Below are 15,403 nucleotides of genomic sequence, written 5' to 3'. Positions count from 1 at the left end.
CACAAATAATTACAGATTTTATAGATTGATCTTGGGCATGATATCATTAATACGTTTAGCTCCTTAGGCCCCAGGCCTGCAATCAAATTCATGTAGGTGTTGCAGGGATCCAACTGTAAGATGAAGGCATTGATTTGGCATTGTAATCAGGTAGGTAGATGTATAAGAGGACTACTTGAAAATTAGTTGCGGGTCACAATTTGGGGTGTCTTAGATATAAAATTGCTCCCGCAAAAATGCGATGCTGTTTATGAAAATCAGGCCCTAAATAGTTAAAAATGCAGAAAAAACTTTAGAAGGCTGAAAATGTACAGGCTACATGGAAACTTAGCAGTGTATTGTAATAATAGTCTAGACAGTGTTTATAGTTCTGAAATAAAATTTGTCAAATAATAAAAATTGTCCAGTGAATTATTGAAGTACAAGTACAAATTTACATCACAAAAGTAATATATTTTGACATTACAAGATAAGAGAATGGTGTGGATTTGACAAAACATTTAAATGTTATGACTACTTATTTTCAGGAGAAACATTCTTATAATTAAGAAAGTACAGATTTTGCAATCGCAGTCCTTGCTGGCAGTTCAGTAGCTAATACAGTGACTGTGTGCTCTGCCAGAGTGGTAATAAAAAAAGATACTCTAACTAAGTAGCTCTGTGAGAATTTGTAGAATTTAGGTGTGCGCATAAATAATGAACCTTGGCCGCTTCAGCATTGGTGTTAGCTGATGTAGATTGAAGTTCAGATTAGGTAGGAGGGGGCTAATGTATTTTGATGGAGTCTTTGTGGTTTGGTTTTGTTCACTGATTTTCTTTTTAGGTGTAAAAAGCAGGAATCATGCTAGCAAAGAAGCACAAACAGTGTCTTTTGTAAACGCCATAGAAGTCTGTAGAAAGAGAGGCACCCAGCAAGAGCCACTAGTGAGCAGCAACTGCACACGTGTCTATAGAAATTCCAGGTTCTAAACACACAAATCACATAAGTTAGAGGGTTAGTGGCTTCCATAAAGAAAAAATTGTTTAACTGTTTTATTAATTGAAGGGTTCTAAATCTGTTGCTGTTTCTAAAATTTATATATATTTATTGTCTGCAAGGTTGAAATGAAGATCCCACCATGGCAGAGATTTAAAAAACTCAACTACGTTCATCAGAGTTAAATTCTCTCCTAGTAGTTCTGTGAGCCGCAAAAATCCGTGGGATTGAAGTTAGTGGGAACCACAAGAGAATATCAGAGTGGAATTTGACCCTTACAGTTAAAAATTGCACTTGCGCCTGATCTCTTCCATGCCTCTGCCTTATTAGTAGTAGTATTACAGTAGCACTTGGGACCCCATTGTGCTAGGCACTGTATAAACACATAGTAATAGACAGACCGTGACGTGAACAGTCTAGATAGTAAAGTGTGGGAAGGGAAATGGGCACAGAGAAGGCTGAGGTCACACAGCAAGTCAGTGGCAGAGCTGAGATTAGAACCCAGGTGCCCTGGATCCCAGCCCAGTGCTCTGAACACTAGACCAGGATGCCCCTTCTTGCACAGTTTTGGAAAGGGAGATTTTTGCAACATTGTTTGTTCATCACAGACATCACCATATCAGCTGGGTAGAGTTTGTATAATTTAGACCAGCAGAGGCTCACCAAATGCAGGGGGCACATACTCCATCTTACACATGTATCAGGCCAACAATTAAAAAGAGGAAATGCCAGCAATGAGATTACTTGCCCAGGGAAATGGCAGCTAACTCTCATTAGTGGAAGCAAGGCTCATTTTGCCATGTTGTCTGAATGTGGTCAGTTTCAGGGTCAGATGGATTTCTGGCAGGAGTGATTTTCAGAATCACTGTCCCTGTCTTTGTGAGCTCACCCTTGGGGCTGACTTCTGAGAGTTTCTGCAAAGTTCATGTGCCATGCCATGAAGTAGTAGGCTTTTGAGTAAACCATAGCCATTAAAGCAAGCACCATGATACTGTTATGCACCACAGTGAATTCCTTGAGTTTGACCCCAAAGTGACCATTTGAGGGCTGGCTAGTTCTTCTTTACAACACTCCCCTCCCCTCCCCCCCCCCACCCCCATCAACAAGAATCACTCCTGAATTTTTCAGCCTCTGCTAGATTTCATCTAAATTCTTATGTCTGTCTGCTGCTGGGAGAGCAGAGAAATACTTCCACTTGAGCCTGATGAGGAGGAGGATGTAGAGCAGGGTGTCAACACAACATTGATGATAACCCATTAACTCTCCTTGTCCTTCACATACACACTGAAAAAGAGAGCAAGAGAGCGAGCTCTGTGAAAATGTAATACATGTTGACACTGCTACTTTTTAAAATTTTGCATTTAGTCACAGTATTGTGCATGTTCAAATCAGTACCATGGATGTCTAAGTCACTAAGGCTTTATTTGTGTAACATACTACAGTACATTAAAAATTACTATCAGTTGAATCTACAGATGTCAGCGTAAGTGAGCAAAGTACATTTTATGATGCAGCATACGTGCTTTTTTATTGTGTTTGTATACTTACTTGCTAAATCTGCAAGATTCAGTTACGCACAATGGTAGTTAGCCAGTCATTAGTGCAAATAATTGAGGTCTTCCTCCAGCAGTGTGTAGCTATAAGGGAAAGTTGGAGATTAGGGAGATAGCAGCTCAGACTCCCTTTACGGTTAATACTGCAACATTTATTAACCATATCAACAACCGATCTGAGCCTACCTTTTCTATGCTTGCGTATACGTACTATAAAAAGATTGCCTAAACGAAAGAGGTGCCTCTCGATGTTCTACTCCAGCCAATCCGCAGGAAATCTATACTCACCTGGGAAATAAAACCCTTTCATACATATTACTGCTACCTGGGCCTGCTCTGCTCATCCATAAAGCAGTGCCAAGGATTTCTGTTCCGACTTTTTCTAAAGGTATGGACTGAGTCAATAAAGGGTAAAGGAAAGGTCTGCAAACCACACGTTAGCTTTGTTAACGTCTGGAATCTTTCAGTAAGTAATTGCTCCCAAAAGGAATATTCCTAGTTGTGTCTACTAACATTAGCACAAACGTCATCTTTTTGTGGAAAGATTCTGAAAATCCATGTTTCTACACAGCCGTGTAAGCAGGAGTTTTATCTTATTGCTCAAAGGAAAAAGTGCTCATTTTAGTATTCACAATTGTGCATTTGTTTAATTGTTGTCTAGCCAAACTGGGCACAACAAAATGTACCAAACTGATTCTCTCAGCCGGTATGTTGTTGGACATCATCTTTGCATGTGTAGATAAAATAAAAAAGTTAGACAAAATATGGTTGATACCTGTAAGGAGCTGACTATGTCTGATACTTAACTACTTAGTGCTACAGCTTTTGAACTGGTTCTAATATCTGTTGTCATCTTAGTATCAAATGGCACCAAAGTGCTGGATGAACTGTGCTCTTCCAGATTTTTAGTTGAGATCTTTTTAGGTGATCTACCATACTTAGCAGGTCCAATTCTGACACCACATAAATGAATGGGTGTTTTGCCAGTGACTTAAATGGGTTTGGACCTCTGTGCCAAATTCTGTTTTGTTTTCCATGTGTGCAGCCCCATAACAGTTTGTGTGAGTCCATACATGTATATGAGGATGGAATTTGACCCTGCATTATCAACTTTAATCCATTGCTTACCAAAAAGCATTGTAGGCATGTGGGTTTCTACAGTGAATGAACTAGATATAGAGAAGTGGTGGTATAGTGTAAATCTTTCTCTTTTTCTAGCCAATGCATGGATTTCCCCTCGTTCACTTCTTTCTCTCTTCCATTGTTCTTATCCACCCACCAACTCTCCTGTTAGTCAGCTTCAGTTAGTACTAATTCAGCAGAGTCTGTGAGAGGAAAAGCAAACTTCTATGAATGATCTGGGACAAGAGAAATCCGCTACTCCACTAACTGAATTGATGCAACCAGCAGGTCTTTGCACACTGCTCTGAAGGCATAACTGGCTGTAATGCATCCTTATGGCATCCAGTAAGATTGTATTCACTAATAACTCTAGTCAAAAACCATAATGATATAATTAGCCATTTTTACTTTCTCACTTTTTTATATTTTCCTACACTTAAACTTTCAACTTTGGGGGTTTGCAGTTTATAAACAGTTTGTCATACGTATGCAGTTAATTTGGGCAATTTACAGGACAGATCTTATCCACCTGTCTGTGTGTGATTAGTGACGACTTCAGTGTTATTTTCATATGGGTAGCTTACTATGCCTCTATTACTACATCCTAGGTACTGTATATTGTTCAGGCCATTTGGGGAACACAGTGGATTACTGTGATCTTCGTAATGACAAGCACTTGCTCAGTATAACTTGCTTCCACTTTGTTGGGTATATTCAGATCATCTATGATATGTTTACAAACTTCTGGCAGGAAACTCAACGGTGACTCATCCAGCTAATCTGTATTTATGACAGATTTTTGTCTATGCCCTTACTGCTGAAAAGCATGCTGGGAGATGCTCAATGTACACTTTTTTAGGGACTGTGAAAAAAATTTCTTGTTTGGGTATATTTTTTAGCAACATAATTAATAGACACTTAAAATTCCCCAAGTTATGATTCTCCCTTGGTCTGTTCTTCAGCTGGAAACTGATACCTTTGCACTGATGTCTTCCTTTTTTTTCCCCCCCCTCAAAGCAGGACACACACATGCATCAAGAGCCACAGAAGGTCTCTGGGGTCCACGTAGGTTCACATAAAAATGGTAAAAAGAACAGAGTTTCCAAGTTTAACTACAACAGTAAAACTCTTTGGAATCTGAGATTTTTTTTTAAAAGACAAGGATGTACTTTCTGGCTCTTGAATTAGCTCTTAGTAAACAGATACAGTACATTTAACTTTTGTTAAAAAAATCATTAATTTTTAAAATAGCTAAAAAGTGCAGGATTTGTTATTTTATTAATTTAAATGTATTAGGAAATTAATAATTTTTTTTGCAAACTGAGGTTTTTAATTTAGGAAAGGAAAATTACCACCAAAAATATTAAATGTTTTCTCCTGAAATGTTTTCCCCAGCGAGGTTTGGCAGGGTGAAAGGTACCCTTGTTTACTATATTGTGCTATCTTCTGCCTGGTTTTTGCCTCCACAGCTGCAGAGCCTGCAAAAATTCCAAAATCCTCCTAGGCACCACAGTCCATGGAGGCTGCTCACAATTCTGAGGAGGTGGTTTCTCCTCATTAGCAGGTAAATTAGGCCTTTCTCTGCTGACCAAGCCAGATGTTCATGAATCCCATTAACCCGCAGCTAATATGTCAGGGGATGCACTCAGCAGGCTCAGTAACTCTCCTGACACTGTTCCTGAGTGCAATTGCTGTGGGTGATAATTGGTCTGGCAGTTAGGTGGGTCAGTCTGCCCCAGGGAATGACATCAGGGGGATCACATGCGTCCCCTGAAATAACATCGCAGAGAGGCTTGGGCTCTGGCTGTACATTAGCCAAGCATAAGTTTTAAAGGGCTCCGCAGCCAGAAGTAATTTTGTCTCTGGGCTGATTTAGGCCAGTGATTCAGAAAGCTCTCTGTTTACTAATGGCTTGTCTTCATTACTGGGGTAAGTTGACCTAAGCTATGCTACTCCATAACATAGCTGAAGTCGACGTAGCTTAGGTCTACTTACCCCAGTGTCTTCACTGCACTGTGTCGATGGGAAATAGTCTCCAGTCAACTTCCCTTACTCTTCTCGGAGAGCTGAAGTACCAGGGTTGACCGGAGAGTGCTCTGCCATTGATTTAGTGGGTCTTCACTAGACCCGCTAAAATAAATCAATTCCTGCTGCATTGTTTGCAGCAGTGTCGATCTCCCGGTAGTGAAGACCAGCTCTAAGTAAGGAGGTTCTGTCATTTCCTTTGGTAGCTGTGACCTTGCTTCTTGTAACTCTGCAGAATCTTCCTCATGGTGACACAAGCTGGGCAATGGAATAGCCTTCCAAGGAGGCTAGGGGAAACTTTAACCTCAATTCTCTTCCCTGCTATTGCTCCTTTATGATACTCCTACAGTGTAAAGTGGCCAATGTCTCCTTGGCATTTAGGGTCTTCTTTGGTCGTCTAGGGCAGGTGGAGCAGCCCTTCAGTGCCTCCTCACAGCCCCCCATCTTAGGGTGTATGCAGGAGTGTTAGAGGGGGTGGCCAGCGTGCGCTGTACTATTTTGGACAGTTGGGGTGGCCTACAAGTGACTGCAGGAAGCATCCATAATTCAGCGCCCCTGCAGCTGCATGGGGTCGAGGGGAAAGAAGCCTAGAATCCAGGACACAGGGCAACTTAAAGTCATCTGTGCCCACCATCAGATTGTGCCTGTGTAGCTGCACTGACTGAAAGGTGCAGCTCTCAGGATTGGGGCCACCATCTCCTGAGCCATTACGCTACATAAACCACTAGAAAATAGGGGAAATCCCAGCAGGCAATGGACTGCAAGGTGACCTCTCTGCTTTTCTAATCTTAGCATGCATATGTTCCAAATTCTAATCTCACTTAGATTGGTGCAATCCTATTGACATCAGAGTCCAGAGTTCTCCGCTGTAGGTTTCAAGTTGTGCCATGCTGAAGTATGAATCCGAACGCTGAGAGGCACTCCTGAGGTCCCACTCTAGGGCTAGACTATATTCAATTATGAATGCTTTTGCTATGGACGTTTGTTTTTAGGGCTCTGCCATGCCTCTTTTCAAGGACTGTAAGCTGCCACTGTTTTGAATGGTGACTTGACATAACATTCACCTGACTCTAGCCTCTGCACTGCAAAGGATGATACTATAGCAGCTCTGGCATGCCAGACACCATAAGCTGTGGGAGGACAGAGATGACACATGTTTACCGAGCTTATTTGTTTTAACTTGACGTTCAGAGGATCCCATCTCCTGGAGTCCCAGAGAGGATGTCGAAAAGCCTTGGTCTTCCTCTCTTGAGCAAGCAGCAAGAGCTACGTCAGACAGCCAGAACTGAAGCAAGAGCTTGAAAAACAAATGAGCACATGTTCATTCCAGCTCCTGTGGAGAACCTTGGATATGAATTCATCTGACACATTGTAAAGTAAATTGGAAAGAATGCTGCTCATTATTGCACATCATTCATTCTTAATAACGCCATAAAAAATAATAAACCTCAAGCCCCAAGTCTTGGGAGCTGCTGAAGATAAGAGTCAAATGACAGGGAAGTGAAGCCAGGAAGAGCAAAGCCTTTGGGCTTAAGTACAGCACTTTTAACAGATGCTTTAAGCAGCAGCTCGTAGGAGACTTTCAGTGGTCTTATCTACTTGTAATTACGTTGTGCTGCAGACCTGCCAGTTAATTAGGATGCAAAAATGTGAGGTTCTTTTCCTTACTGTTCTGTGATATGCTAACTGCAGCTCAGGGTAACAGACTGGTGATGGTGTGGGCTCTTCCTAGTCTCCTGGGTGACACTGGAAATAATACTGAGTGCTGGCCTGAACTGGATCATTTGAGGGCACTTCCTGTTTGCATGGTAGTAATCCTACCCTGTTTTAAATTAATGCCAAAGCCGTTTCTTTAGCCAGAGATATAGTAACTGTTGAATTAACCAGCAGCACCCTGTTACGTTGAAATACCTACTGGCTAGTTACAGAGGTCTTAATTCTGCATCTTTGCTCAATCTGCAGCAGGGAGCTCCAAGCTGTTGCACTGCAGTGAAGAGAGAATGGTGGTGAGGTGGAGACACAAGACATAGTTCTCTGTGCTGAGCAGGACTGGTATAAAATCATTTGGGGCCTTAGGCACACCAACATATGGGCCCTCCCATGGCTCCCACCCCATGGCCCTGCCCTCTCCTTCCAGAGAGGCCAGGGCAACAGCATGGAGCTCCTCCTCTCCCCTCCCCCAAGAAGTGCAGTAGGGCCCCTTCAGGATCAGCGGGGGGGGTGTTAGCAGGGATTCACTCTTTCCTTCTTCCCAAGAGGCAAGGATGGCAATAGGGTGATCCCCCGGTACCTACTCCAGCATCTGGGGTGCATCTGCATGGCTGGGCTGGTTATGCCTGCTACAAACTCCTCTTCTAAGCCTTCCAGTGTGGGCCCCTGTAGAGCTGTAGGTCTTGGAGCTAATATCCCACTGAGCTGCTAATATCACACCTCTCAGAGCTTATGTTTCTGGCTGGCTGTAGACTCAGGCAGATGCTGCAGTGGCAGCTATGCTTGGTTTATTTTTTCAAGCTTTTCTTCACCATTATTTGGGGCTAGAAACTTTTGAAAACAGAAAGCTGAGATTCTGATATAGCGACACGATCAGGAGCTAGGGAGGGGCTACAGTGCTGTAGAATCTGTGCCTTAATCCAGCCCTGGTGCTGAGCAGAAGTAAGTCTGAAGCCTTTTGCACACCTCCCTTTACTTTCAATAGAGCAAAGTAGGATAAGGTCAGTGTGTGGATGGAGAATGGATAGGTCTGAGAAGCTGTAGACTTCAATGCAACCCTCAGTATGTAAATGAAATGCTTAGCTATGTGCTCCTCTCTTTGGCATTATTCTTACTTCTAGAGAGGAGTAAGTTAGCAGCGATGGTTTCATCAGTGCAGGACTGGATCCCACTGTGTTCCCCGTCCTCGTCACCACTTTTCAAATCTTGTCCTTTTAATTACAATACTCTGAACCTGCACTGTGCAAGATCAAGGCAGGACATGGAAGAATCTTGGATGGAAAGAGCTATCCTGGAAAAGTTTGGAGGACACAGTTGAAGACAGCAGTGAACTAATTTTAATGCAGAACCCAGGAAACTGCGTGGTAATTCCAAATGTTTGACTGGAAAAGAAACATGGTATTTCTAGGATTCTAAAAAGCAAAAATGCACTGGACTGCAAGCATAGTTCAAAACCTAAGAAGTCTTATACTTACTTTGGTTATGCCTACTGTTAGCCTTGTCTGTGTTGTCTCCAGAGGGATTGAAATACCTTCCATCTGGTTCTGTTTTATTCCTCCCCTCCATGCAGAGACATCCAGGAGCACCATGTCTAGGAAGGCATTATGGGGAGAAGAAGTTCAGTGGGGATCACAGTGTCATTCTGGCAGCCAGTCAGTAAGGGGTGGCAGCTAAATAACAGCCCTACCTTTGGGTCAGTGTAGACAGCAATGTTCATATTGTCACTGAGTATGACCTCTGCAAACCTCAGAATCAGGGATTTGCATGAAGTAATACGCTGTATCAAAATGTGGATGTTTGCAAACAGAAGTGCAACCACTGTAAGTTCTGTGTGCTGCATTACTTCTATCCCACAATGCACCAATGAATAGGTGCCATACATGTTCAAGTTTGTGTATAGACAGTTTATTCCAAACACTCACTGTCGGAAAAAGATGAATGCAAAGCAGTAGGCTGATAAAAGAAAGTGTTATACTGATATTCTTTGGAAGCCATGAAGGAAACTTCAACTGAATGAGCCCAAATGTGTTTCAAGGTAGTGAGCTACACAATATGCTTCAATGAAGACTAGCCTGAAAAATTAGAGTAAGCTTAGTTTTCTTATTTAGAAATGCTGTAGGCTATGAATAGGGTCACTTTTTTTTTAGCAGAACTGAGCAAATAATCCGGAATGAATAATTTATTCATTGAATTTTGCCTCTCGTTCTGTTTGTGAACTATTCATGAGCTCATCACAAAATTCTTTGATTTATGCATGAATTTCTAAGCAAAGATTTTCCTGTATCAAGAGCTGCCAAGGAGACTTGACTGCTTGATATTCAAATTCCAACACTTGTGCTATATTGGTTACTTACCTAAGTCATATATTGTATCTCTTTCCTATATAGGATGACCTCTTGTATGTAACTGTGAATTTCACAAATTTAGGATATTTCAATCAAATGTGCAATTCAGAATGCACTTTTTGTGAATGTTCAAGCCTTTAACAGTGGATTTTTGCAAACGTTCATGCCAGTAAAGCTCAGTGGGGCAGAAAGCCAACTGGAAAGGATCACAAACATGCTTGAATTAAAATGTATTTTAAATTCCATCAATATTTGTAGGCAAGTTGTTCAGGTATTCAATTTTCTATAACTTGCAGGCTTAAACTGCACTGGAGTTATTTTTGTAAGTTTCCCCTTTGCATGTAACTATTTACCAATTCTCTGAGCCATGCAGTCCTCAGGGCAGCAATTTTAGAGCTAAAAGGTCAAAGCTTTCCTCCTCTTCCATGGAGGAGACAAGAATATTCCTTTGCGTGTTTTGGGACATATCAGATATTTTGAGTTAAGAGTTGTGCATTAAAATACCCTCTTAAGCAGATGATCAAGTGGAAGAACCAACACATCAAAGAAGCTTCCTAGGCCCTCATCCTGTGATCAATCATTTGTCTTAAATGCGACTAAGCATGTGTGTAAAGTTACTGACATGGGTTGGTGTGTGCAGGATTGGGCCCTAAATCATCATCTTAGATAATTCCTGAATAGGTATTTTTGGGGAGTGCTAAAATCAAATGTCATGCATAATGTGGAAGACTGTTTATTAAGTGCAAACATCAGTTTCTGAAGCTGTACCATGGGAAAACTACATTAGATAGAATGGGATAAAGAGATTTTTCACATAAGTCAGCTGCTGAAATAGTGACTGAAGGACATTATCCTCTGATCCCACATCAGCTGGCTATGTGAATGAATTGGTGACCTCAGCCCAGGTCCCAGCAGAGAGATCCACCAGCACATAACTGGTATGGCGGTTGGGGGGGGGGACGGGACAGGACACTGAAATGTTGTAAGAGGCATTTTCAAAGATATGAACAGTTAGGTGCCCCACTCCCATGAAAAGTCAATGGGAGTTGGGCATCTAACTCCCATTTTTGCCTTTGAAAAGCTTCCATTTCAATTTGAATGAAAAATCTTTTCCAACTAGCTCTAATTGGCATGTTTGTTGGCAGCCTAGGTGGCAAGGCAAAATACTGTGTATGGATAATGAACTACCCTTTGACCTCTGCAGAGAGAGGTACCTCTACAACGAGCTCTGAGGTATACTGGCTGGAAGTTCTGCCAAATCTTACTTTGCTGCTGTACCTGTCCTGTCAGTAAACAGAGGGTGCCCGTCTCTGGGGCCTTACACCTTTCATGTGCACTACTGTAAATGCTCTTCCATATTCTTAAGCCAAATGTGCCAAAATAAGTAGTCTAAAATTAAATCCATGCTGACTTGTAGATCTGCTATATATTGGACCTGTAGGCGCAGCCTTGAACACCACTTCTGGCTCTTCGTTTTCTCATTTCTTTTAAACCCTTTAGTTTTTGACCCTTCGCTTCATCTTCTCACTTTGCTGATTTTGGTCAAAAGTGGAATTTCAAGCAAAGGCTTTTCAAGGACCAGCAGGGGAATGAAGGATAAACTTTCTGCTTCTGTGAGTCATCCCACTGTTCCTGTGGCTTGCTGTTTGCATTGATCATTCCCCCAGGAAACCACAATCACAGTGCTCTAATAGAATAGACTCCCTGTCTGCCTATCTTGCATTCCAGGGCTTGTTCCAGTTCTCACTGAAGTCAAGGCAGTGTTTCTGATTATTTCAGGGAGAGCTAGATCAGGCCCCTAATAGAGAGCATCTACCTCTGTGATTGCTAGGAGCTGCTGTATAACATTGTGTAATGTTAGTATTTACCATTGCTATAGTAAACATATCCAGCAATGCTGTTGAATGGAGGCATTTGATCTTTGCTCCTATTATATAGTATTAATCTTTTTTGGAAGGGAAGGATAAGAGACAAAGAAAAGGGGAAAAAGGGATATTGAAAGGGTTCATTGTTTACAATGGAAGCTGATGAGATTTGTTTTATTTAGTGCATATTTTGAGTTGTAATATTTTAAAAATACTTGTTTACAGTTTTAATGTATTTGCATTTCCCTTCATTGTAAATGATAACAGGTGACAGTGGGAGCAGAGAGCACCAGACTGGAGATTGGGCGGTAGAAAAACAGAAAGAGAGAGAGAGTGTTTTGAGGCCGGAGTTAGAGGGGTGATGGTACTGGGTGTGTAGAAAGAACTAAGCCAGGCTATTCCAGGCAAAGAGGCTTGGGGTGGGCGGAAGGCATGGAGATGGCAGTGTGAGAAGGCTACACAGGGATAGTTAAGTAGAAGGGAGTGTGCAACAGCATAGGTCACAAGCGGGAGAGTATCAAGAGCTGTCAGATTTAGGCTAAAGTGGAACAGAGTAGCTCTGCAAAGGTGAGGCTGACCTTGATGTGGAGGCGTTTGAGAGGGATTGACATGGTTGGAGCAGCGGGGCAGGAAGATGAATGTAGCTGCAGTGTTTTGGATAGACTGGAGAAATTGTCGGTCATCTCTTTGAAACCAGAGAACCAAAGCCTGCATGCTCACATTTGTGCCTGCATGTGCAAATTGAATGATTTTGCATGGCAGGTGATTTTTTGTTCCTTCAATAACTCAAACAGCATTTGCATTTATACCATTTGTGCAGTCATGGCAGTTAACCATGCAGCTGTACACATGCAATTGTGCACATATATTATGCCTCTGGTTTTTAATATGACTAATGTTTAGCTTCTTTATCAATATGCTTCATTATTTGTAGACTTGGTAGAACAGTTGTTCAAAGCCTGCAAGATCACAGATAATAATAAACTGGATCTTCAGTAGTGGTGATAATGATGTACTGCTGACTAATGATCTGAAGATGGCAGCATTGTGTGAGCTATCTCATTTTCTTACTTAAAGCAGAGACCTCTTCAAAGATATATATGGATATATTGTAGCTATTTGCATATGGCAAATGTATCCCAACATCAGCTTTTCATTTAAAGGGTTTTTCTTAATGTGTAACGTTGCCATAAATTAGTAGTAGGCAGACACACATTATATTTTACCATCTGGTCACTTTAGATGTTTGATTTAAATAAGTTACACAGAGAATACAGGCTTTCCAAAACTGCCATTCTAACAAAAATCTGTTCTTTCAGCATGTGCATGCTCATAAAAGTTATTCCTTTTATAATAATGATAATGCTTTTTGCAGTTCTATAGCATCTGCCATGCAGGGATCTCAAATAGCTTTGCAAATAAATATGGGTTAATTACATCCCTGTCAGATAGGAAAATATTGTCCCTATTTTACAAATGGGGAAACTAATAGTGAGATCAAGGGCTAGATTTTGCGTACACATTTGCCTGCGGCCAATGTATGATTTCAAGCTACCTAATTTGTGTGAGCAATTCAAGTATTTATTTATATTATGGTAGCACCTACAGACACCAGCCAAGGACACTGTGCTTGGTGATGTGCAAATACATAGTGAGAAACAGTCAATGCCCCAAAGAGCTTACAGTCTGGTGTTTTCATGTTGCCTAAGGGCAGCTATATGTGAATCAACTGACTTAAAGAAAACCTGCACAACACAGTTTCAAAAGACGAGCCTGGGAACTTATGTTCATAACTCTGCTAAACACTAAAATCATGGTCTTAATAAAGACACTAGATTTATGGCTTATTACAACACACTGTAACCCACTAGCCTTCTGCCCCCCCCTTTTGTCCTCCAAGCACAGGGGTGTTAATGGGCCACTTCACCTTGAATGGTTCCTTAGAATGTGTGCTAGCTACTTATGCTAAACTAGCTGTTCAATCTTGTAATTTAGCTGTGACACTGAGTACCTACCCTAGATCAGAGGAAGAGCTCTGTGTAGCTGGAAAGCTTCTCTCACCAACAGAAGTTGGTCCAACAACAGATATTACCTCACCTGCCTTGTCTAAACAATTGACTTGGCATTCATTTACTAGTGCATGTTAGCTGCTTGTGCCTAGCTTTGAAAATCTGTCCACAGCTGAGTTGCACAAGCCGAAGACAAAGATGGAAATAGAATCTAGATTTCTTGATTTACTCTTGTGCTGTAACCATGCTTTCTTTGTGATTTTCAGTGCCTGTTGGCAGTTACAGTGGTACCTGATAAATTCCCCTCTGAAGTCAATGGAAAGACTCATTGATTTTAGTGGGCTTTGATTCAGGCCATAGGTGCATGTTTTCATTAAACTCTACCTTATATTTTTGCATAGTGCTGTAGTAAACAAATTAGTAGTCCCTCCTCAACTTTTATATGAGAAAAAGAAAATAAAAAATTTGATATTAATGAGTAGCTAGATAAATATTTGTATGGGGGAAACAGTTTGTGTGTGTGTGGGGGGGGAAACCAACCATGCATTTCATTTGGAATTTGGCATTTCTGGAGCCAAATTCCATATGAAACTCTCATTTCTGAAATGTTTGGTTAACTTTTAAAAACTATTTTTCATTTCTGAGTTCTATCAGCTACCAGAAGAAGAAGAGCAGAACTGCTGAGAGAAACAGCCAGTACAAAAACTCTTGAGTGATCCAGACTCAAGAGGTTCAGATAAGCTTCAAATAAGTATTAAATTCTGGACTGTTTTTCTCAAGAGAACCTTGAGCTCCAAATACTGTTGAGCATCATCCATTACTGGATGCATTTAATTGAAACAATACGCTAAATTCAGATCTCATACAAGAGATGCAACTCCATTAGCTTCAATGATGTTGTACTTCCTTTACACAAACACTGAATTTGGTCTAGTGTCAGATAAAGCAATAGTGCACAATTACATCTATGAATGAAGTATTTCCATGGGTACTGGAAACCAGATTCCCAAAACCTTTGTGTGCACATAGTTATTTACTACTCTAATTTGATGTGGATGCTTTATTTGGGGTGAGCAATAATATTTCCTTATTTTTACATGCTGATATACGGTAAAGAAAAAGTCTTAATGTGTAATATCAAAAGCTAAAAACTTGTTAGGAGCAGAAGTGATTTGGCTTTTCTTTTCCAGTTTAGAGATATTGAAATACCTGTTTCCCAAAGGTTTCTGTAATATTTAACAGAGTTTTATGTAGTTAATGCAAATTAGATGTAGTTATTCTTATGCTAATCTTTTTCACAATTTCTCATCAGTAATTTTGTTCAGACAGTACGAACTGCCCTTCTAGTTTTATGGGTTGAACATAGACCTCAATGAACAATTGGAAAGGATTGGTCCACTGAGCTTACTGGAGTGGCTGTAATTGTGTAATTTAGAAAGCAAGTGACATTTTTCTTCACTTATGGCAAAGTTAGTAAAATCTTATGAGGTCTAAGGCCCCAGTTCAGGAAAGTTCTTAAGCACACGGTCAGCTTTAATTCCATCAGTCAATGGGTCTTAAGCATTTACTTGCAATTAAGAATATGCTTAAATGGTGTCCTGAACTAGGACCTAGGGATGGGATTTTCAGAGGTATTTAGGTGCCTAAAGATGCAGAGGTGCCCATTGGGATTTTCAAAAGTGCCCAACCAGGTTAGGTGCCAAACTCCCATTGAAATCAGTAGGATTTAGGCACTTAAATACCTTTTAAAAATCTAGACCTAAATGTCTTTAGGATTTTTTTAAAAGACCACTCAGCA

The 15,403-nt window shown here is 40.9% G+C and overlaps 1 protein-coding gene across 2 annotated transcripts in view; it reads left to right on the top strand.

Annotated features, from left to right (window-relative positions):
- Positions 1-15,403, top strand: part of TPH2 (tryptophan hydroxylase 2) — a 70,791-nt gene that overhangs the window by 43,476 nt on the left and 11,912 nt on the right. The gene's annotated exons all lie outside the window — the stretch shown is intronic.

The sequence above is a fragment of the Chelonia mydas genome, chromosome 1 (assembly GCF_015237465.2).
Source record: "Chelonia mydas isolate rCheMyd1 chromosome 1, rCheMyd1.pri.v2, whole genome shotgun sequence".
Classification (NCBI taxonomy): Eukaryota; Metazoa; Chordata; order Testudines; family Cheloniidae; genus Chelonia; species Chelonia mydas.
This window is presented reverse-complemented; position numbering and strand designations above follow the sequence as displayed.